Source organism: Carcharodon carcharias, chromosome 6 (genome assembly GCF_017639515.1).
Source record: "Carcharodon carcharias isolate sCarCar2 chromosome 6, sCarCar2.pri, whole genome shotgun sequence".
Taxonomy (NCBI): Eukaryota; Metazoa; Chordata; class Chondrichthyes; order Lamniformes; family Lamnidae; genus Carcharodon; species Carcharodon carcharias.
In genome coordinates this window covers 45,005,050-45,027,960 of record NC_054472.1, presented here as the reverse complement: position 1 = coordinate 45,027,960, position 22,911 = coordinate 45,005,050, and positions in this window count along the sequence as shown.

The window sequence follows — 22,911 nt, the reverse complement described above, 5'->3', positions numbered from 1 at the left end:
AGGAATATTTTATCTTTAGCTGCTGTAATTATTTGAAACTTTACACATCTTCAATACTCTAAAACTCCAAAAATGATTCCTCCCCTTTCTGATCTGTGAGAGACCAATTGTTGGAGAGCTTTGATTGGATAAAGTAGCTGTCAATCATTCACAATGTCATTGTCAAATATCTCACCAAGGACAGACGGATTCTGCAGTGAGAAGCAGGCAGATACTTTTCACTGATTGCTGTATTTAAATATCTGCTTTCTTAAAAGCATTATTAAAACTCTTTACATGAGGTGAGGTGAGAGTGACTGCCTTGACATCAAGGCAGCATTTGACAGAGTGTGGCATCAAGGAGCCCCAGCAAAACTGGGGTCAATGAGAATCAGGGAGAAAACTCTCCACTGGTTGGAGTCATATCTAACACAAAGAAAGGTGGTTGTGGTTGTTGGAAGCAGCATGTGATAGAAATAAGTGACTCCACAATTAATGGATCAATTATATCAGATTAAAGTCCCCCAAAATTATTACAGTTCTTTTGTTACAAGGTCCAATAATTTCTTGTTTAATGCTCTATCTGACAGTATAACCACCTTTAGGGTGTGATGGTGGTGTTGTGGTAATAGTAATCCAGAAGCCCAGCCTAATGCTCTGAAAACTTGAGTTCAAATCCCATCACAGCAACTGGTAGATTTTAAATTAATTTAACAAATCTGGCATATAAACCCAATCTCAGTGATGCTAATCATGAAACTATCAACGATTGTGGTAAAAACCCATCTGCTACACTAATGCCCTTTAGAGAAGGAAATCAGGCATCCTTACCTGGTCTGGCCTACGTGTGACTCCACACCCAGAGGAATATGGTTGACTCTTAACTGCCCTCTGAAATGGCCTAGCAAACCACTTAGTTCAATGGCAATCAGGGATGAGTGACAAATGCTGACTTTGCCAATGACACCCACAACCCATGCAAGAATTTTAAAAAAACTACTCCCACCAGTGTTTTCTGACTCTTGCTATTCCTAATTTCCACCCATACTGATTCTACTTCATGGGTGGAATTTTCTGTCTGTCGGGCAGGCGGAGAAGGAGCGAGCGTGGGTGGGCACCCCCCACAATCGGGTCCGCGCCGCCAATTTACACGGGTGGGCCAATTAAGGCCCACCCAGCGTGAATCGCAGCTCCTGAGGAAAGCGGGAGCGGGTGGACGGTGGCCGGACTGCAATTACTGCCGGGTCCATTGGTGACCCAGCGGTCTGTTTAAAAAAAACTGCTGCAGCCTTTCAAAGGCTGTCAAACACGGCTACTGGAAGGGCTCCTCGAGGAGGTGGCAGCACGGCAAGAGATCCTTGTACCCCAGGACAAGAGGAGGAGGCCCCCCACACAAGACTAAACGTGCCTGGGAGGAGGTTGCAGAGATGGTGAGCTCCCACCATGTGGTGCGACGCACATGGATCCAGTGCCGCAAGCACTTCAATGACCTCTTGCGCTCGGGAAGGGTGAGTACCATGTTGGCATTGGACACTTAAACCATCAGGTAGGCTTTCCCCCCCAGCACCTCCCCCCCAAGTCTGAGTGTAGTGACTGCATTGATCGATCTGCTGCGCTTTGCGCTCCACCTGCTTGCACCTCCTTGCTATAGAAGGTTAGATTGTGTGATGCCACATGTGATGTAGGCAGCATTTGGCCAAGGCAGTGGGCAGGGTGTGGAGGGACAGGCCTAGCATTTTTGTGTGAGTGTTCGGTAGCAGTGGGGTGAAGGGGCACTAGCACCCTACAATGTTCTACTCTGGTTGGGGTGGGCTGACCGAAAAGAGAATCCAGGTACAAATAGCACTAATCAATGCTCTTCTCTTCTTTTCAGGAGAAGAATGCACATAATGCAGCTGAGCGGGTAAGGACTGGTGGAGGGCCAGCCCAGGTGGCGATGCTTACCAGTTTGAGCAAGAGGCCCTAAATCTGGAGAGGCGCCATGCGCCCAGGTTCACCAGTGTCGGTGAGACTGGGGTGCCACGGGCAGGTATGTTTGCCCAGCACTGAGGTCACCATTGTTCTCCCAACAGCCATGGCAGTGCTGAATGTTCAGTGATTGAAGTTTGTAACATGTCTTGACCATTGCTTATGGAAGGATGAGTGCATAATGATCCAGGGGACAGGGATGCACATTGACATTGTCTCCACGTTAACTAATCAAATGTCCTTGTTCTTCCTTTCAGCATCAGTGAAGCAGGGCTGGGAGGAGGAGCAACACGGGTCTCCTCTCACACCTGAGGTCCCTGAAGTCTCGGACTCACCAGCGTCACACCATCTCTGCCAGGCAGGCACCAGCGCAGATACTAGCACCTCAGTGGGAATTAGATCATCAGATAGTGTCCCGGGGCACAGCAGTGAGGGCACTTGCTGGAGGAGCTGGCAGAGACAGAGAGTGCCCATGGCACCAGCAGTCAGAGGACTGTAGGGGACCAGGCACATGCTCAGTCAGTGGCTAATGATGTGCCTCTGGAGTCATCCATGATGAAGCAAATGCAGGAAATGCAGCCAGGTGTGCGGGAGCATCTGGCGGAGATACATGAGGCTATGCTTGGCTTGGTGCCCGTGGTGCAGGAGTCTACACGGACTATTACCGATGCAATGAGCCTGTGGCCAAGCGCCATGCCTCTTCCATGGAGAGAGTGGTGACTCTCATGGAGAGGAGACCAATCAGGGCTTCCTGGGGACCAGCAAACCCTCATATTTGCAGGGATCTCAGCTGTGGGGAGATGGTCTATGCACCAAATTTCCCAGCTTGGTGCCCATCCATCCACGTCTGAAGCGACCTCACATTGGCGCAGTAGCTGCCTGTTCATCTCTGCGGGCTCCTCTCAGGGCGCTCCAGATGAGGGCGGCAGCTCCTCCGCCCCTCTGCCAGTGACTGTTGCATCCGATGAGGTTGCAACAACTGTGGAGATGGCAGCTGTGGAACTGGTAGATCCCTCCCAGATGGGCCAGCACAGGCTCCACGGGCCAGAGGACAGCCACCAAGGTCATCGAGACCAACAGAACAGCAGAGTGATAAAAACAAAAAACTGCGGATGCTGGAAATCCAAAACAAAAACAGAATTACCTGGAAAAACTCAGCAGGTCTGGCAGCATCAGCGGAGAAGAACAAAGTTGACGTTTCGAGTTCTCATGACCCTTCAGCAGAGTGAGCAGCCTGTCCCAGATGCCAGTCCCAGCAAGGGGGCAGCACCAAGACATAGCACCTGAAAACATAAACACAAGGCATCTTAGGCATACCATGGGTTTATCACTGGTGCTTTTGTTTTGGCCTGCAATGATGTCTTTATGAGTTGGTGTGATGTTTAACACCTTTGTCATTTTTTTTTCTTATGATCCTTTTGTTATACCATTAAATTCATACATGTCACCATGGCTCTTTCCTTCTGCAGGTGGAAGATTACCAATAATGTTGTGAGTAACTTGTGTGACATTCAGCTTCATTGACAAGACCCTTAGTTAATGTTCCTATCCAGGTAGACCTAGCGCTCAAGAATCGAGTATGGAGCCTACAGCCCAGGCTTGTGCTGGAGGTCCATATTTGGTGTGATATTTGTTGGATTAAAGCCTCTTGGGTGTCCCTGCCTCCCCGGAGTATGCCCGAGTCAGCGTCCACTCCCTCAGCATTTCACTGTGCGTGCTGATCCTCGGACTCACTGCTGGACTCATTGTGTGCAACCGCAGCCATTGCAGCTACATCTTCTTCGTCCACAGCATCCCCCCTTTCCAGTGCAAGATTGTAGAGAGCGCAGCATGCAACCACGATCAGCAACAGAGGACCTGGGGGGTACTGGAGTGCACCCCCTGAGCGGTCCAGGCATCGGAAGATCATTTTGAGAAAACCGATGGCTTTTCCCACCACAGCCCTTGTGGAGGCGTGGCTCCCATTGTGCCACTGCTCAGCTTCTGTTCTTGGATGGTGGAGAGGCATCATGAGCCACCTTCTGAGGGGATAGCCCTTGTCACCCAGCAGCCATCCATCCAGCCGGGCTGGAGCACTGAAGAGCTCCAGCATGGAGTGTCTGAGGATGTAGGCATTGTGGGAGCTGCCTGGGTACCTTGCACAGACTTGTTGAATCTGCATCCTGTGATCGCACACTATCTGTACGTTCATGGAGTGGATGCCCTTCCTGTTAACGAAGGCACCGTGCTCACCTGCTGGCACCTTGATGGCCACATGTGTACAGTTTATTGCACCCTGGACATGGGGGAAGCCAGCAATGGCCGTGAAGCCTCTGGCTCGCTGTGTCTGGCTTGCCTGGTCCCAATAGTAATGAATGAAGGTTAATGCACACCTGAACAGAGCACCTGTAACCTGCTTGACACAAGTGTGCTCAGCTGACTGGGAGACACTGCAAAGATCACCCACCGACCCATGGAATGAGCCAGAGGTGTAGAATTTGAGGGCAGCTGTGACCTTTAGAGCCACTGGCATGGGATATCCACCCACACAGTTAGCGGAGATCTCAGGCCCAATCATCTGACAGATATAGTTGACTGTCTCCCTTGAGAAATGGACCCTCCTTCAGCACTGCACCTCAGATATATTGGGGTAGCTGCTTCACCGCCTGGCAGCAGGATAGTGATGTCTTCTGCAGCCCCTTCCACCTTGGACTATCTCTTGGCCCTGCACACCTTGTGGCTGCACCTCTCCTCCCAAAGGTGGCTCCCCTGGAGGCTGAATGTACACTCCTGGCCTTCTCCCCCCTTCAAGCCCTCCCTTCCTCCTCAGAGGAGGTGTCTCCAGTGGAGAGATCAATTCCCATTCCCAGGCCAAGGAAAGGCTTCCTGAAACGTGCAGGCCCCAAAACAATTCTTCACTGCAGAGTGCTGACCTGAAGGCTGTGAGTCCAGTCCAAGCAGCTGCTTTGCGTTTTCAAATATTTCAGCTCACACAGGCAAGTATCAGTAACTTTCCAAATTAAATATTTGACAGAGCACGTTCGTGACTGAGCCCTCCTATCTCTCCTGTGGATGAGGTTTATACAAATGTCTCCTACCCGCCTGTCCGTTGCGCCCGTGCGATGACCCAAAGATTGCAAAGGCCTCCAAAAGTCACCATCAATTGGTGCCTCTAGGGCCTTAAGTGGCCCATTAATTGATGGTGGGCGTGCATATCAGAGATCATCGCGTGCCCACCCACTGAAATATCGCAATGGCGCACCATGATGTCGGGACGCTAGCCCGACGTCACTATGCGTCATTTTACAGGTCAGCATGCGGGTCCCACACCCGCACGCCAACGGGATAATTCTGCCCCATGATCCTTTCTCACTAATGTGCTTATGTCATCCTTTACTATCAAGGCTATCCCTCCTCCTTTGCCATTCCGTCTGTCTTTCCGGAATATTGTGTACCCTGGAATGTTTATTTCTTACCCTTGAACACTTTATAACCACATGTCGGTAATGGCGATTAAATCTAAATCATTTACCTTTATTTGTGCCATTAGTTCATCTGTCTTATTGCAGATGTATTGTGCATTCAGATCAAGAACCTTTAATTGCAATTTTTACCTTTATTCCCTGCAATGTCCTTATTTGCTGATGTACAGTTTTGTAAACTCTCTGTCCCTTCCTGTCCCACTCTGTTTCTCTTTGCCTACATTGCTACACTGTTCTAATGCCACAACCTTTCTCCATGGCTTCCTAAATCTCCCTTCAACCGAACCTTTCCCCCCACCTCCCCCATTTGTTTAAAGTCCTGTCCATGGCCCTAGTTATACAATTGGCCAGCCCGGTGCAATGGAGCCCATGTCAACAAGTTCACTCTTTCACACTGTGCCAGTGCCCCGTGAATCGAAACCCCTTCTTTCCATACCACTCTTTGAGCCAGGCATTTCCTTCTCTAATTTGATTTAACTAATGCCAATTGGCGCGTGGCTCAAGTGATGACACAAAACTGGGCGGGGCTGTGAGTTATGAGGAGGATGCAAGGAGGCTTCAGGGCAATTTAGACAAATTGTGTGCATGGGCAAACACATGGCAGATGCACTATAACGTGGATAAATGTGAAGTTATACTCTTCGGTGTGAAAAACAGAAAGGCAGAATATTATTTAAATGGTATTATTTACTGGGAAATGTGGATGTACAAAGGGATCTGACTGTCCTTGTATACCAGTCAATGAAAGTAAATAGGCAGGTGTAGCAAGCAATTAGCAAGGCAAATGGTATGTTGGCCTTCTTTACAAGAGGATTTGAGTTGAGAAGTAGGGATGTCTTACTTCAGTTATACAGGGCCTTGGTGAGACCACACCTGTAGTACTGCATGCAGTTTTGGTCTCCCTACCTAAGAAAGGATATACTTGGCATAGAGGGAGTGTAGCGAAGGTTCACTAGGCTGATACTGGGGATGGCAGGACTGGCGTATTAGGAGAGATTGGTTCGACTGGGCCTGTATTCACTAGAGTTTAGAAGAATGAGAGGGTATCTGATTGAAACGTATAAAATTCTAACAGGGCTAGACAGACTGGATGCAGGGAGAATGTTTCCCCTGGTTGGGGAGTCCAGAACCAGGGGCCACAGTCTCAAGAACTGAGATGAGGAAATATTTCTTCACTCAGAAGGTGGTCAATCTGTGGAATTCTCTACAACAGAAAGCTGTAAAGGCCAGGTCACTGGGGATATTCAAGAAAGAAATTGATAATTTTTTGGCTATTAGGGGCATCAAGGGGTATGGAGAGAAAGCAGGAATATGTTGTTGAGATAGAGGATCAGCCATGCTCATATTGAATGGCGGAGCAGACTCGAAGGACTGAATGGCCCACTCCTGCTCTTAGTTTCTACGTTTTTATGCAACAATCCAGAGATGATTACCTTTGATGTTCAGCATTTTAATTTGGTCCATAACTCCTCAAATTTTCTTAGCAGAACATCATTCCCTGTTCTACCTATGTTGTTGTTTACCGCATGGACCACAACAACTGGATCCCTCCCTTCCCGCTCCAAGTTTCTCTCCAGCTGCAAGGAGATGTCCTTAACTCTGGCATTGGGCAGGCAACACAACCTTTGAAGTCTCCAAAGTCATGGCTGCAGAGAACAGAACCTATCTCCCTGACTATACTATCTCCTATCACTACCACATTCCTCTTCGCTCCACCCACTTGAATGGCATCCTTCACCATAGTGCCATGATCAGTCCACTCATCCACCTTGCAGCCCTTCTCCTTATCCCCACAGCTAGCAAGCACCTTATACCTGTTGGGCAATGTGAGGGGCTGAGGCTCCTCCATCACTACCTGCCGATTCTCAATACCTGCCTAACTCATAGTCACACCCTCCTGTCCCTGACTATTGACCAACTCTAAGGTTCTGTCTTACCTAAGGGGAGTTACTGCCTCCTGGAACAAAGTGTCCAGGTAACTTTCCCTCTCCCTAATGCTTCACAATGTCCACAACTCAGACTCCAGCTCAGCAACTCTGAGCTGGACTTGCCTCAGCTGCAGACACTTACTGGGGATATGGTTGTCTGGGATTGCAGTGCACTCTACAGATTCCCACATGCTGCAGTCATGGCATACCACGAGCCCTGTCATTTCTGTCCAACCTTTTTAACTTAATTAGTCAATTAGCTAATAATTTACACAAAGTAATAGAACGTGGCACACGCTTAGCTTGGAGACAAAGCAAGAAAACTCACAAAGTATTGGAGGCTGAAAAAAAAAGCACCTCTTTCCCCCTCTGCACCAAATCCCAAACTACACACTGTGTCTACGTTTCACTCCAGTGTAATCCACTCTCCATGCATCCCGTATTCCATTTTAGTTTTGCTTGTTGGAGACCAATCATCTTAGTAACATGATGTCACTTCAGGAATTCCACAGGATACTGTCGTAGACCCAGCCATCTTCAGCTGCTGCATCAATGACATTCCATCCATCATAAGGGCAAGAGCGGGGATATTCGTCAATGATTGCAGTGTTTAGTTCCATTCATAGCTCCTCAGAAACTGAAGCTGTATAAGCCAGCATTTAGCAAGACCTGGACTGTATCCAGGCTTGGGCTGATAAATGGAAAGTGACACTTGTGCCACAGCAGTGCCAGGTATCTCCAGCAAGAGAGAGTCTAAACACCTCCCCTTGACATTCAGTGGGATTACCATCACTGAATTCCACACCATCAACATCCATTACCCAGAAAATTAACTGAATGAGCCATATAAATACTGTGACTACAAAAGCAGGTCAGAAGCTAGGTAATCCTTGGCAAGTAACTCTTCTCCTGACCTCCCAAAGCCTGTTGACCATCGATAAGAGTTGTGATGCAACAATGGCACACATAGAAAGAAATGAGTAAGACATAATAGCCATTCCGGAGATGAGGTTGGAAGGTGGCCAAAGCCTGAATATTCAAAAGTATTTGACATTGCTGAACAACAGGAGGAAAGGAAAAGCAGATGAGGTAGCTCTGATAATAAACGATAAGATAACTTCAATAGTGAGAAATGATCTTGATTCAGAAGATCAAGATGTAGATTCAATTTGGGTGGACTTAAGAAACAGCAAAGGAAGTCACTAGTGGAAGTTATTTATACCCTGACAGTAGCTACACATTAGAACAGAGCATACATCAAGATACAATGGGGGACTTGTGAGAAAAATACTACAATATATGTGGGTGACTTTAATCTTCACATTGATTGGACAAATCAAATTGGCAATGTTAGCCTGTTGAATGAGTTCATAGAGCTTTATCGGGACAGTTTCTTAAAACAATATGTTATGAAAGCTACCAGGGACCAGATTATTTTGGACCTAGTAATTTGTAATGAATCAGGATTAATTAAGGACATCCACCATTTGCGGCTAACTGAGGAAGGTAAGGGTGGTATCAAATTGAAAGATGAGTCTTATAATACTGTGAGGATTAATGGTAGGGCAGAAGATTGGGAAAGTTTTAGAAATCAACAAAGGCTGTCAAAAGTTAATACAGATGGAAAAATTGGAGTACAAGATAAAACTAGCAAGAAATATAAAACAGGCAGTAAATTTTACAATTATATAAAAAGGAAAAGTGTAGCTAAAGTGAGCATTAGTTCCTATGAGGGTGAGACTGGGGAATTCATAATGGGAAATGAGGAAATGACAGAGGCTTTGGACAATTATCCTGTATCTGATTTCACGGTAGAAGACAGAAAAAGCATCCCAAAAATAGTTGAAAATCAAGAGACAAAAGTGAGGGAAGAACTTAGACCAATCACTAACACTAGAGAAAAAGTAATGGGAATACTAAGGATACATATGTTTTTATGTTCTTAAGGCTCACAAGTCCCCAGGACCTGGTGGCCTGCATCCTAGGGTCTTAAAAGCAGTGGCTGCAGTGATTGTAAATACATTGATTGTATTCCCTAGATTTTGGAAAGGTCCCAGCAGATTGGAAAACTGCAAATATAATACCTCTGTTCAAGAATGGAGGGAGACAGAAAGCAGGAAACTGTAGGCCAGTTAGTCTAACATTTATCATTGGAAAAATGCTAGAATCCATTATTAAGGAAGTAATAGCAGGACATTTGAAATTCATATTACAATAAGACAGAGTCAACTTGGTTTTGTGAAAGAGAAATCATGTTTGACAAATTTATTACAGTTCTTTGAGGATGTAACAAGCAGGGTGATAAAGAGAGCCAGTAGATGTGGTGTATTTGAATTTCCAAAAGGCATTTGACAAGGTGCCACATTAAGGGTTACTACACAAGATAAAGAGCTCATTGTGTTAGGGGTGACATATCAACATGGATAGAGGGCCTTCCAAGCTTTGGCCCTCCAGAGGATGCCCACCAATGTCATCACAGATAGGGTGTAACAGTCAGCAGACTGCCTCCACCGCCACTGTGGATGTCCAGGAAGCAACAATACATAGTGGCAGGATTAGGAAAATTAAGGAGAATTAGTTTTGCACAGCCTGGTGTTAATCACTTGTACATAATGTTCATTATTGTCAGTGAACTCCCAAGAATGTCTCCCTGCCTATGGCTCCTTGTTCTGATGAGCAGTGTTGTTGCCACTCAGATGTGAAACCTTTCTGCACAAGATAAAAGGCAGGCGATTCAGTCCAGGGCCACTTCCCTGTGCTCTGTGTGGCCTTCAGACTACAGTGATACTCCAGCCTCACACTACCTAGAAATATTACTGATGCCTGCATCTCAGCAGTGGTGGTCATTGCTGCCAGAGTGTAGTGTGCAGGCGCCACAGAGTTCTCTCATACTCTCTGTGTGCTCTCAGCACCTTTAAGGTGGGGCTGGCCCCCATCACACCAGCATCTGTGACCAATGATGCTGTGCACCAGCTCCTGAAGGGCTGAGGTGCTGAAGTCGTACACAGCATCAGAAGCGCCTAAAGTTTCATGGCTGTGTATCTGAGATGGCCTTGATCACGGAGCGCAAGCGAGCTGCCCTTGGCCAGACAGGAGTCAGACATTCTCAGAGGTCATATGACGATCTATGGAGTGTCCTCACTGCATGTTGTCATCATCCTCCTGTGATCAAGTAACTATTAGGGCCTCCACTGTATCTCCATGACAGGAGTATTCTCATAGAGGGTGTTGGCACTGTGATAAGCCAGGCTGGAGTCAAACGTTCACAACTGCGATGTGAAGATCTATGGGGACACCTCACTGCATGTTGTCATCATCCTCCACAAATCTGAAAGCGATGAGGGCCTCCCGAGTGAGCCTGCCTCATCCAGCCAGTGTGAGAGCCGCATCCCCATTGTCATTGCCACCAAGGACCTCCTCACCCTCATCGCCATTGGTGTTGTCCTCATTGGAGGAGAGGTGCAGCTCCTCCATCTCCTTCTCAGCTGGCTCCTCACGCCGCACCCAGGCATCTTCAGCATCCTGATGGTCTGCTCCATTAAGTTGCGAGCTGCTGCATGAGCCTTATTATTGCATCACTCTGCTGCAGTCTGAGGCTGCCTGGACCGGTCTGGTAGAGCCCTGTAATACAGTCTGCAGAGAGTGTTACGCATTGTTGTCGTCTGCTGCGCCCTTTACAACCTGGCGCTGCAACGGGATGAGGAGCCAGCAGAGGAGGAGATGGAGGAGCTGGAGGCCTCCTCAAATGAGGAGGACGCCGATGGGGATGAGAGTGAAGGGGTCCTCGGTAGTGATGATGACAGGGATGAGGTTCTCATGCTGGCTAGATGAGGCAGGTGCACTTGTGGGTGGCGGATTGTGAAATCCCACAGAGGTCACCTGTGGAGCCCTGAAAGGAGCCACTTGCATAGAAATTAAGCGCCGTGGTCACTTTCACAGCCACTGGCAGTGGATGCCCTCCATGTCCACTTTGTGCCAAGTCCTGCAGTAACTTGGCTGGATGTGAGCCACCAGGTTCCTAGACATGCACTTTTGTCAGCGACGCTGGTTCTTAATCATCTGCAGCAATGGCAGGCGATGTCTATAGACCCTTTGTGTTTCTAGTCACTGACCAGCCACGGCTCACTGTTGCTCCTGGGCAGCGTGTACAGGAGCGCCTGGTGCCCCTTCTTCATGAGGTTGCTGCTCCTGCCTTTCCGCGGCCAGGTGCCTCAGTTGCTCTCTCCACCGTCTTCTACGGTCTGTGTAGGCCATCAGGCATACAGCTAGGTCACCAGGATCCACGATCCTGACAAGGTCCTCCTGCAGCATGAAAGAGAGAGAGAGCTGTGGTTACCATGCCTGTACTTAGTAGCTTTCCTGGCTCTGTATGACCGCCCCTTAATGCACGCCAGAGAGTGCTGGCCACCCCTCGGATGGCTAGAGGTGTGTGCGCTGCATGGCTGCCCCGTCAACCTGCAACATGGGGGACACTGGTCCAAACCAGGATGCTGAGATTACAAGGGGCTGTGTGCACCTCCAGCAGTGACTGCTACATGGCCAGCGTTGGCGAGAAGATTGTACAATGTGTGCAGTCCAACCGCTCCACAGTCCAATAAAGTGGTGGGGGACTCGGAGTCTGCGCCGGAGGGGGTCGAGTGTGGGTCGGGGTGGGAGGGTGGTAAGCTATGGCGTGCTTGCTGGCCCTTTGGTGCCCCAATGCAATACCTGCATGGGCGGGTAGTCTAGGAGCCCGACCCCAATATCATGTGGCTGCGCCTGACTTGTCATAGTTGTAGAGGCATGGTCAGTTTACACAGGTGATCCTAATTCCCTCACTTTCCCTGCCACCCACCTTGACTGGCTGTGCGCTAGGTGCAGCGCCAGGGTAGCAGTTGATCCACCCACCCCCACCCCCGCAATCTGCAATTGCCTCCGAGGCTGGCCAGTACTTGCCCACAGACACACCCCACCCCTCAGCAGGCATCAGTTTTCCCCGACCCCAGTGCCCCTGAGGCCTGTAAACAACAGGCGAGCTGTGGAGAACGCTGCTGCTCACTCACCTCAGTTCCCCCAAAGCGAAGGCTGCCAAGTGCACGTTGCCTGCGTGCTGTTGTGAATCACACTGACATGCTTTCCTGCCGATGTGGACGGACAGGATGGCCTTTTAATTATTTGCTAATGTATTACAATTAGCTCCCTGACAACCAATGGCGGGAAACGCGCCCACTATCATTGGGCTGAGTGGAAGATCTTGACCTGCCTTTACGCCGTCGTGAAGTGTGTTCCACCATATTTTCTCCACTTGCCACTTATCACGCCCGCTGCCAGTGGGCTCAGAAAATTCTGCCCTTAGGATGCTGTGGTACCTGAGTGAGTTGGACAGATTTTTGATTGATCGTGGAATCAAGGATTATGGGAGACAGGCAGCAAAGAAAGCATCAAATCAGCCATGATCTTATTGGCTGATGGAGCAGGCGCCACCATCCAAATGGCCTACTCCTAGAAACAGAGAAAATGGGAGCAGATGTAAGCCATTCGGCCCTTGGAACCTGCTGCACCATTCATTTTGATCATGGTTGATCATCCAACTCAATAGCCTGCTCCCGCTTTCTCCCCATATCCTTTGATCCCTTTTGCTCCAAGAGCTATATCTAACTCCTTCTTGAAAACATACAATGTTTTGGCCTCAACTACTTTCTGTGGTAACAAATTCCACAGGCTCACCACTCTCTGGGTGAAGAAATTTCTCCTCATCTCAGTCCTGAATGGTCTACCCCATATCCTCAGACTGTGACCCCTGGTTCTGGACTCCCCCACCATCGGGAACATCCTTCCTGCATCTACCCTGTCTAGTCCTGTTAGAATTTTATAGCTTTCTATGAGATCTCCCCTCATTCTTCTGAACTCCAGTGAATATAATCCTAACCGACTCAATCTCTCCTCATATGTCAGCCCCGCCATCCCAGGAATCAGTCTGGTAAACCTTCGCTGCACTCCCTCTATAGCAAGAATATCCTTCCTCAGATAAGGAGACCAAAACTGCACACAAGATTCCAGGTGTGGTCTCACCAAGGCCCTGTATAATTGCAGCAAGACATCCCTGCTCCTGTACTCGAATCCTCTTGCTATGAAGACCAACATACCATTTGCCTTCTTTACCTCCTGCTGCACCTGCATGCTTAGCTTCAGTGACTAGTGTACGTGGACGGCCAGGTCTCGTTGCACATTCCCCTCTCTCAACTTATAGCCATTCAGATAATAATCTGCTTTCCTGTTTTTGCTACCAAAGTGGATAACCTCACATTTATCTACATTATACTGCATCTGCCATGCATTTGCCCACTCGTTCAGCTTATCCAAATCACACTGAAGCATCTCTGCATCCTCCTCACAGCTCACCCTCCCACCCAGCTTTGTGTCATCTGCAAATTTGGAGATATTACATTTAGTTCCCTCATCTAAATCATTAATGTATATTGTGAATAGCTGGGGTCCCAGCACCGATCCCTGTGGTACTCCACTAGTCTCTGCCTGCCATTTGGAAAAAGACCCGTTTATTTCTACTCTTTGTTTCCTGTCTGCCAACCAGTTTTCTATCCATCTCAATACACTACCCCCAATCCCATGTGCTTTAATTTTACATGCTAATCTCTTATGTGGAACTTTATCGAAAACCTTCTGAAAGTTCAAATAAACCATATCCACTGGCTCCCCCTCATCAACTCTACTAGTTACATTCCCAAAAAATTCCAGTAGATTTGTCAAGCATAATTTCCCTTTTGTAAATCCATGCTGACTCTTTCCGATTCTGCCACTGTTTTCCAAGTGCTCAGCTATTAAACCTTTTATAATGGACTCTAGAATTTTCCCCACTACAAACATCAAGCTAACTGGTCTATAATTCCCTGTTTTCTCTCTGCCTCCCTTTTTAAATAGTAGGGTTACATTAGCTACCCTCCAATCTGTAGGAACTGTTCCAGAGTCTATAGAATCTCGGAAGATGACCACCAATGCATCCACTATTTCTAGGGCCACTTCTTTAAATACTCTGGGATGTAGATTATCAGGCCCTGAGGATTTATGGGCCTTCAATCCCATCAATTTCCCCAACACCATTTCCCTATTAATACTGATTTCTTTCAGTTCCTCTCTCTCACTAAACCCTGTGATCCCCAACATTTCTGGTATGCTATTTGTATCCTCCTTTGTGAAGACAGAACCAAAGTATTTAGCTGATCAGCCATGTCTTTGTTCCCCATTATAAATTCCCCTGTTTCTGACTGTAAGGGACTTGCATTTGTCTTAAGCAATCTTTTTTCTCTTCACATACCTATAGAAACTGTTATAGTCAGTTTTTATGTTCCCTGCAATCTTACTCTCGTATTCTATTTTCCCCTTCTTAATCAATCCATTGGTCCTCCTTTGCTGAATTCTAAACTGCTCCCAATCCTCAGGTCTGTTGTTTTTTCTGGCCAATTTGTATACCTCTTCCTTGCATCTAATACTATCTCTAATTTCCCTTATAAACCATGGCTTGGCGACCTTTCCTGTTTTACTTTTGCGCCAGCCAGGAATAAACAATTGTTGCAGTTCACCCATGCACTCTTTGAATGTTTTCCATCGCCTATCTACCATCATCCCTTTAAGTAATGTTTCCCAATCCACCATAGCCAACTCATGCCTCATACCCTCATAGTTTCCTATATTAAGATTCAGGACCCTAGTCTCAGAATCAACTACGTCACTCTCCATCTTGATGAAGAATTCTATCATGTTGTGGTCACTCATCCCCAAGGGGCCACGCACAACTAGATTGCCAATTATTCCTTTCTCATTTCACAATACCCAGAAAACCATCCCATATACACTCCAGGAATTCCTCCTCTACGGTATTGTTACTAATTTGATTTGCCCAATCTATATGCAGATTAAAGTCACCCATAATTACAAATGTTCCTTTATTGCATGCTTCTCTAATTTCCTGTTCAATGCCATTCCCAACATCACCACTACGGTTTGGGGGCTTATATACAACCCCATTCATGTTTTTTGCCCCTTAGCATTTCACAGCCCTACCCATACAGATTCCACATCATCAGAGCTAATATCTTTCCTCACTGTGGTGTTAATTTCCTCTTTAACCAGCAATGCAACTCCACCACCTTTTCCTTTTTGTCTGTCCTTCCTAAATACTGAATACACCGGATGTTCAGTTCCCATCCCGGGTCACCCTGCAGCCACGTCTCCCGTAATCCTGACTATATCATACCTGTTTACATCTATTTGCACTCATATTTTTTATGTTCTATGTTCCTAGAACACATTCCGCTCAATCAGTCCATGTCAGCACTTGGTCCCCCATGTGAGGAGTTAGAGCACAGCCACAATAAGTAGTGACACAGAGCTTCATTTCCTCGCTTTTCCAAGAGCTGTGCAAATGGTCACTATTATTTTCCATCGACCATATTTAGAATCAGAGAACTGCTAATTATTTCACCTATTTGTTCCAGAAAACTACATGCATTTTCTTAGGCTTATTACTTGACAACTAACTATTTATTTTCTGCCCAATGAAAGAAAGACAATATTTGAAAAGTGACTGAATTAATAAAGTGTTTCAGTGCGCGCAATCAACATGATTAATGTGAAACAAAAACAAAAAATGCTGGAAAAACTCAGCAGGTTTGACAGCATCTGTGGGAAGAAAGACAGAGTGAACGTTCTGAGTCCATATGACTCTTCTTCAGAGTAAATCGCGGTAGAAATGTGGTGAAATATATACTGTTTAAGGGGGTTGGAACAGGTGAAGTTGGATAGAAGGCCAGTACTAGGCAGAGACAAAAGAGAGATTGCGAAATATGTCATAAACAAAAGGTCAAAGGGTTGTTAATATTGGTGTTACTTGCTAAAGGAGGTGTTAATGGTGACATTAAGAGTGGAAAGCAGAATGTGATAATGGCAGGATCAGGGTGAGCACTGTGGAAAGTGACAGATAGCCCTAGGGGGAGTGGAGTGGGGGGAACGGGACGGCAGTGGGAAAAAAAGATCGAAAAGGCTAAAAGCTGGGGATAAAACAATGAATAAAAATGGAAATAATTATAAAAATAATAATAATGGAAGTGAGTGGGGGGAAATAAATAAAAAATTAAAAATGAATAAGAAAAAAGGGGGTGGGGATGGAGGAGAGACAGACAGACAGTGCATTTAAATCTTGTGTGATGTGAGCTTCCACATTCTCCAGGGAGGCAGGCTATGTGTGGTCTGAGCCCCTCGCTTTTTTTTATTCATTCATGGGATGTGAGTGTCACTGGCCTTTATTGCCCCGAATTTCCCTTGTTCAGAGGGCCTTTAAGAGTCAACCACATTGCTGTGGATCTGGAGTCACATGCAGGCCAGATCAGATAAAGACAGTAATTTCCTTCTTTAAAGGACATTAGTGAACCAGATGGGTTTTTATAACAATTGACAGTGGTTTGATGGTCATCATCAGATTTTTAATTCCATATTTTTATTGATTCAAATTTCACCATCTGCCATGGTGGGGTTCAAACCCAGGTCCCCAGAGCATTACCCTGGGTCTCATGATACTAGACCCGTGACAATACCACTATGCCACCACCTCACTTGTATCTTTCATCTGTGGGAAGAAAGACAGAGCGAACGTTCTGAGTCCATATGATTCTTCTTCAGAGCTTAAGTCTTTGGAATTCTTGCTGGTATAAATACAAGAGACTTTTGCTAACGCACAGAGTAAGTAACAAGGAGGCCAGCTCAATTGAGCACATCTTCTACAGAGTACCTAACTTGGGAATTTGCTGAGTGAGGGACTTTGGTGCAAGAGAGGTGTGGTACTTTTCTAATCTGTTATAAGGCCAAGGGTGATCCAAGAGGGAGTAAGAGACAGCAAAAGTTGAAGCCTAGAGGTATTAATTAGGTGAGCAGGTAGATAATTGGTTGGTGAGTTTTACAGTGGTTTTCCCCCATAAGCTAAGGCAGTAATTTAAACTACGACTGGGGAAACATAGTATTGTATTAACTTTAGAGCTTAACTGGTTAAACTACATAATATAATTAAAAGTAATTATTGAGTGATGTTTCAAAACTTGAAACCCTAATTATTTAAATAAACTACAGTAGAGATGGCAGTGCAGGTGATGTGTTGCAGTTGTAGCATGTGGGAGCTGGTGAATAACTGTGTGGTCCATAGGGACCTCATCTGCTGAAGTGCCTGCAGCTCGAGGAACTTTGGGTCAGTGCTGGTGCCTGAGCTTCAGGTGGGAGAAAGTTACCTAGACACTTTATTCCAGGAGGCAGTCACATCCCTTTGGTTAAGTACTTCAGGTTTGGTCTGTGGTCAAGGACAGGAGGGTGTGACTATGACTGAGGCAGGTATAGGAATCTAGAAGGTAGCACTAGAGGAGCCTCAGCACTTACAATTCTCCAAACAGGTCCAAACAGAGCTAAACAGAGCCTAACAGAGTCAAACAGTGCCAAACAGACCCTGGAAGAGCCAAACAGAGCCTGGCAGAGCCAAACAGAGCATGCCTGACATCACCGCGTGTCATTTTACATGTTGGCAAGCGAGCACCGCCCCCACTTGCTGACCCAAAAATTCTGACCATAGGGGAGTCTAGAACTAGGGAACACAGTTTTAGCATAAGGGATCTACCATTTAAGATGGAAATGTGGAGAAGTTTCTTCTTCCAGAGGATTCTTAATCTTTAGAACTCTGTATCCTAGAGAGCAGTGGATGCTATGGCATTGAATATGTTCAAGGTTGATTTTGACAGAATTTTGAACTTACAAGGGGTCAAGCATTATGGAGGGCAGTGAGTAAAGTGGAGTTGAGGCAGTGATCTTATTGAATTTCAGAGCAAGGTTAATGGGCCAAATGGCCAACTCATACTCCTATTTCTCATGTTCTTATATTCTAAAGGAGTTTGGTGTGTTGGAAGATTGTGAGTGTGACTGGCTCACTTGGAAGAGTGCAGTGTTTTGTAAGTGGGTAGGATTAATGCTGAATATATAAACATCCTTTATGCTGAATATATAAATACCCTGAAAAATCATTAAAGCAGATGGAGGAAGAAAGGGATTCCAGTGCACAAATTTCTGGGGGTTTTTGAGGAATGCTGTAAAGCAATAGCCAGAGCAAATGCTCTAGTGAGATGCAATTATATACCTACAAGTACACTATTTTTTCCTCGTGTAAGATATTGGTCAAGCCTCAGAATACTGTGTCCAGTTTTGGTCTCCTTACATGCTGGGTAATATTGAGGCTTTGGAAAGGATGCAGTGGCCACTAGATTAACCCCAAGTTTGAAATATCTTAGTTATCAAGCTAGGTTAGAAGAGCTTGGACTCTACACTCTAGAGAAGTATAGACTTAGAAGTGATTTGATCAAGATTTATAAGATGATGAAGGGAATAGATTATGTTTGAGTTGATAGTTTGTTCCAATTAAAAAGGTTTGAATTTCAGGTTATATAAGATCAGACCTAGGTTGAACATTAGATTTCCTAAAGGGATGGGAGAGGAATTTACAGGAATTTTTTCCTGCAATTTGGTCTGGGTCTTTACCTGATTTTTCTTTTTGCCTTTCCCACCAGGTCATATGGTTTGGGTGAAGTGGAAAGTGTATGTTTTGTGATGCACAGGCTGGCAAAGTTTTCTGGGACATACTGATAGACAGGCTATTTTCTGGTCTGCCATTGCTCACATGTTCATATACTATTTGTTGACATGAACAATGACTCGATGTGGAGTCAGAATGGTGGTTAGCTGCCAAACAGCCGAAGTTGAAAAAGGCCCACTATTTATATTTTCAAATCTGCATGATCTTAAATCATTGTGGCTATCTGCTTTCCTGTAATAAATATAGACTCATTTCTTCAGGGGTGGTATCAACTCTCCTTTGTGCAGGGCTATACAATAGACCTGCTGCTCATGTTATGATCTCCAGAGACCATTAATGTTTAAAGAGAAATTTGAAATCCACAGAATGAAGCCACATGTACTAACAACAAGATACACTGCAGGATCTCACCAAAATTCCTTTGACAGCACCTTCCAAACCCGTGAACACTACCATCTAGAAGAACAATGGCAGCAGACACATGGGAACACAACCACCTGGAAATGGAAATTCCCTTCCAAGCCACTCACCATCCTAACTCCTTCACAGTTGCTCGGTCAAAACCCTGGAACTCCCTCCCCAACAGCATTGTGGATGGACCTACACCACATGGACTGCAGCGGTTCAAGAAGACAGCTCACCACCACCTTTTCAAGGGCAGTTAGGGATGGACAATAAATGCTGGCCTAGCCAGTGATGCCCACATTCCATAAGTGAATTTTTAAAAAATGTAATATTTGAAACTACTGATTTTACGATATGAGAGTCAAACAAAACAAACACTGTTAACTAAACACTTTCTTAACTTATCAATTATACTTTAGAATAAAAAACAATAAAAACAATCAGTTATACTTTAAAACTAAAATCCTCAACTGAACCTTCCCCCACCAGAAAGTTTTTGGCTGCCTATCAAGCTCCTGAAGTTTCTTTCACTTCCTGGGACCAAAATGAAGTGTTACAGCTTTCAGGAATTCACTTTGATTCCCTTCAGTGTTCCTGCTAACCTCTGAAGTATGAACTTTCATGGGGGTTCTTCCACTAACCTCCAGCTAAGTGACCCTCCACTGCTCCTTAAGCATCTCATGATTGTAGACTCTCCAGCTCAAGCATAGGTTTCACTGCATTCTTGCTTAATGAATCCACCTCAGCAATATTCCTGGTTTCTGATAGCTCTTTTCCTTCTGTTCTACAGCTGGGTTACAGCTCTCTTTCTGACTGTTCCCAAGCTGAACTGCTTGTCTCTGTAAGCAAAACACACAGATAAACCCTACACAAAAAAGCAACCCTGCAACCTATCTCCATGGCAATGCGACACACCTGGGATGTTCCAAACAGAAATTTAAATGAACTATCTTTTACTTTCAAAGCAGCTCCTTTGATTTTGTGACTGCTATGAACAATTTATATCTCTAATGGAATTAATGGCCCCATTTTCTAGGCTTGCTGGTCACACCAAGAAACTCCCTTGTTTATAAGATACTTTTAATTTTTTTTAACCTGGGGACTACGTACTCTCATCTTTTATTGAGGTTAAGTGTTCACCTCCTGGGTCTACCAAAAGCTCAGAGATGGGTCATCCATTGATTACATTTTCTCACTTCCAACCCTGGCCTTATTAAATAAATAGGAGCCACCCTTTGAACAGCCAAGACTGAGGCGTTCTGGTAATTTCTAAAGTCCAGAATTTTAATTACCCTACCCTTATAAATGTAATCTTCCCCAAATTAAAAATTATCTCTAAATTCGTTTTCATTTATATCACCAAAAAACATTCCACACACAGTAATCATTAACTTACCACATATAATATACACAATAATAATTCCCCCATTTTCCACAAATCAGTCCATTTTCATAACATGACTGCTGAATCCATGTTCTGGAATCCCAGTGCAATTGGGGTGTAAAATATTATTTCTTGCTGTGTTTTCTGAAAGTTTTCTTCTTACAACAATTATAAATCAAAGTTTCCTCTACAAAAGGAAATTCTTCGTTGTTATTAATGTATGAATTTCCAGGCTCACTTTTTAATAGAGTCCGTTCAGAATTCAGTTTCTGAACCTCATTATCCTCCATGTTTGTAGTTTCTTCATTGTTTAAGTTTGAAAAGAAAGCCCTTACCTTGCTGGGAGTCAGAGCAGAGCTGAGGAGCGGACCTGCGGGAGACAGTCGGAAGCTGAGGAGCACCTATAAATACAGGCCAGGGATTGCAGAGCAGCCTACCTTGTTGGGATTTGGAGCGGAGCTGAGGAGCAGATCTGTGGGAGACAGTCGGGAGCTGAGGAACGCACTGTTTCAGCTGCCGGGAGACTGCAGCGGGGCTGGGGGGGGACAAGCAACTGTGATGTCTCAGGAAGCTAGTAAGTTGATTGGCCAGTAAGTGCTCAGTCTAAGGGACAGTGTGTAAGAAACCAGCTTAGGACAAGCGAGTTTAGGTAGATCTATAAATTAAAAGAACTAAAACTTTAAAATAATAAACCAAAATGTGAAAACTTTAAAGTTAAAATCAAACAATAAAGATAAAAAACAATAAAAATAAAGTTATTTAAACAGACATCTAAAACACATACCTTGTAGTTAGAAGCATGTAACCGTTAGTTGCTAGTGGTACTAGCATTCAATAAACACAATAAATTGTAGCATGTATAGGAAGAAGGTAATTAAAGTGAATTAACTAAATTACATAAGTTAAAATGGTGGGACAGGTGTTATGTTGTAGCTGTGAGATGTGGAAGCTTTTGGATGCCAAGGCGACCCATGACAAACACGTCGGCAGGAAGTGTAAGCAGCTTGAGGAATTCTGGATCAGGATTATTGATGTGGAAGCCGAAATGCAAACACTGCACAACATAAGGGAGGGGGAAGAAATACCTAGGCCTGAATTTTTCCTGCGTTGGGTGGGCTCAGCGGGGGCAGCTGCAGAGCCAACCGGTGCCCATGATTGGCTCCGCGCTGCAATTTTATGCAGGTGGGACAATTAAGGCCCGCCCAGCGTAATACGCAAGTGGTAGGGCTCTCAGCGCTACCTGTGTGGGCAGGGGGAGGAGGGAGAGTTGGGGCCAGCGCTGTTTCCCGCATGCGCGTGAAGGAGTGCTTCAATCTCCTTGAGGCATGAGGCTGCCTCAGGGAAATTGAAGTGCCTTTGAAATAAATAAATAAATGGAAAAAAAAATTAATGCAACATGTCCACTCATATGACTGTTACATGAGATGAAATATTATATTTCAGAAATTTTTAAAATTTAACATAAAAGCTTGCGGAAACCTCATCTCACCCGTGGATGAGGTTTCCTAAAAACGTAAAGGCCGCTTAGCCTTTTCACTTGCCGCCAACTTTAATGTTGGATGGGCAGTGTAAAGTTGACCTTAATTACTTCATTAATGGCCTTAATAGGCCTTTTAAATTTCAGCGAGCATGCAGTTGACTCCGGCGTGCACCCGCCAAATGAAACATTGTGAGACAGCGCAATGACGTCAGGATGCATGCCCGATGTCATCGTGCATCATTTTATACCCTGGTGTGTTGGGCCCACACCCGCTCGCCTACTGAAAAATCCTGGATCTGGATATTTTGTTCCAGAAGGAGATTATCTGTTTTGGTCAGCACTGAGAGACAGGAGGATGTGACTGTCAGTGAGGCAGGTAATGGGACCGAGCAGACAGTAGTGGAGGAGCCTCAAGCTTTGCAATTGTCAAACAGGTTTGAGGTGCTCACAACCTGTGTGGATGAAAGCGAAGTCTGCAAGGTGGATGAGCTGGCTGGCCATGGCACTTTGGTACAGGGAGCCATTCAAGTGGGGGGAGCAAAAAGGAATATACTGGTAGTAGGGGATTGACATTGTTCTCTGCAGCAAAGAGCGAGAGTCCAGATGGCTATGTTGCCTGCCCAGTGCCAGGGTTCGGGACATCTGCTCAGGGCTAGAAAGGAACTTGCAGTGGGAGGGGGAGGATCCAG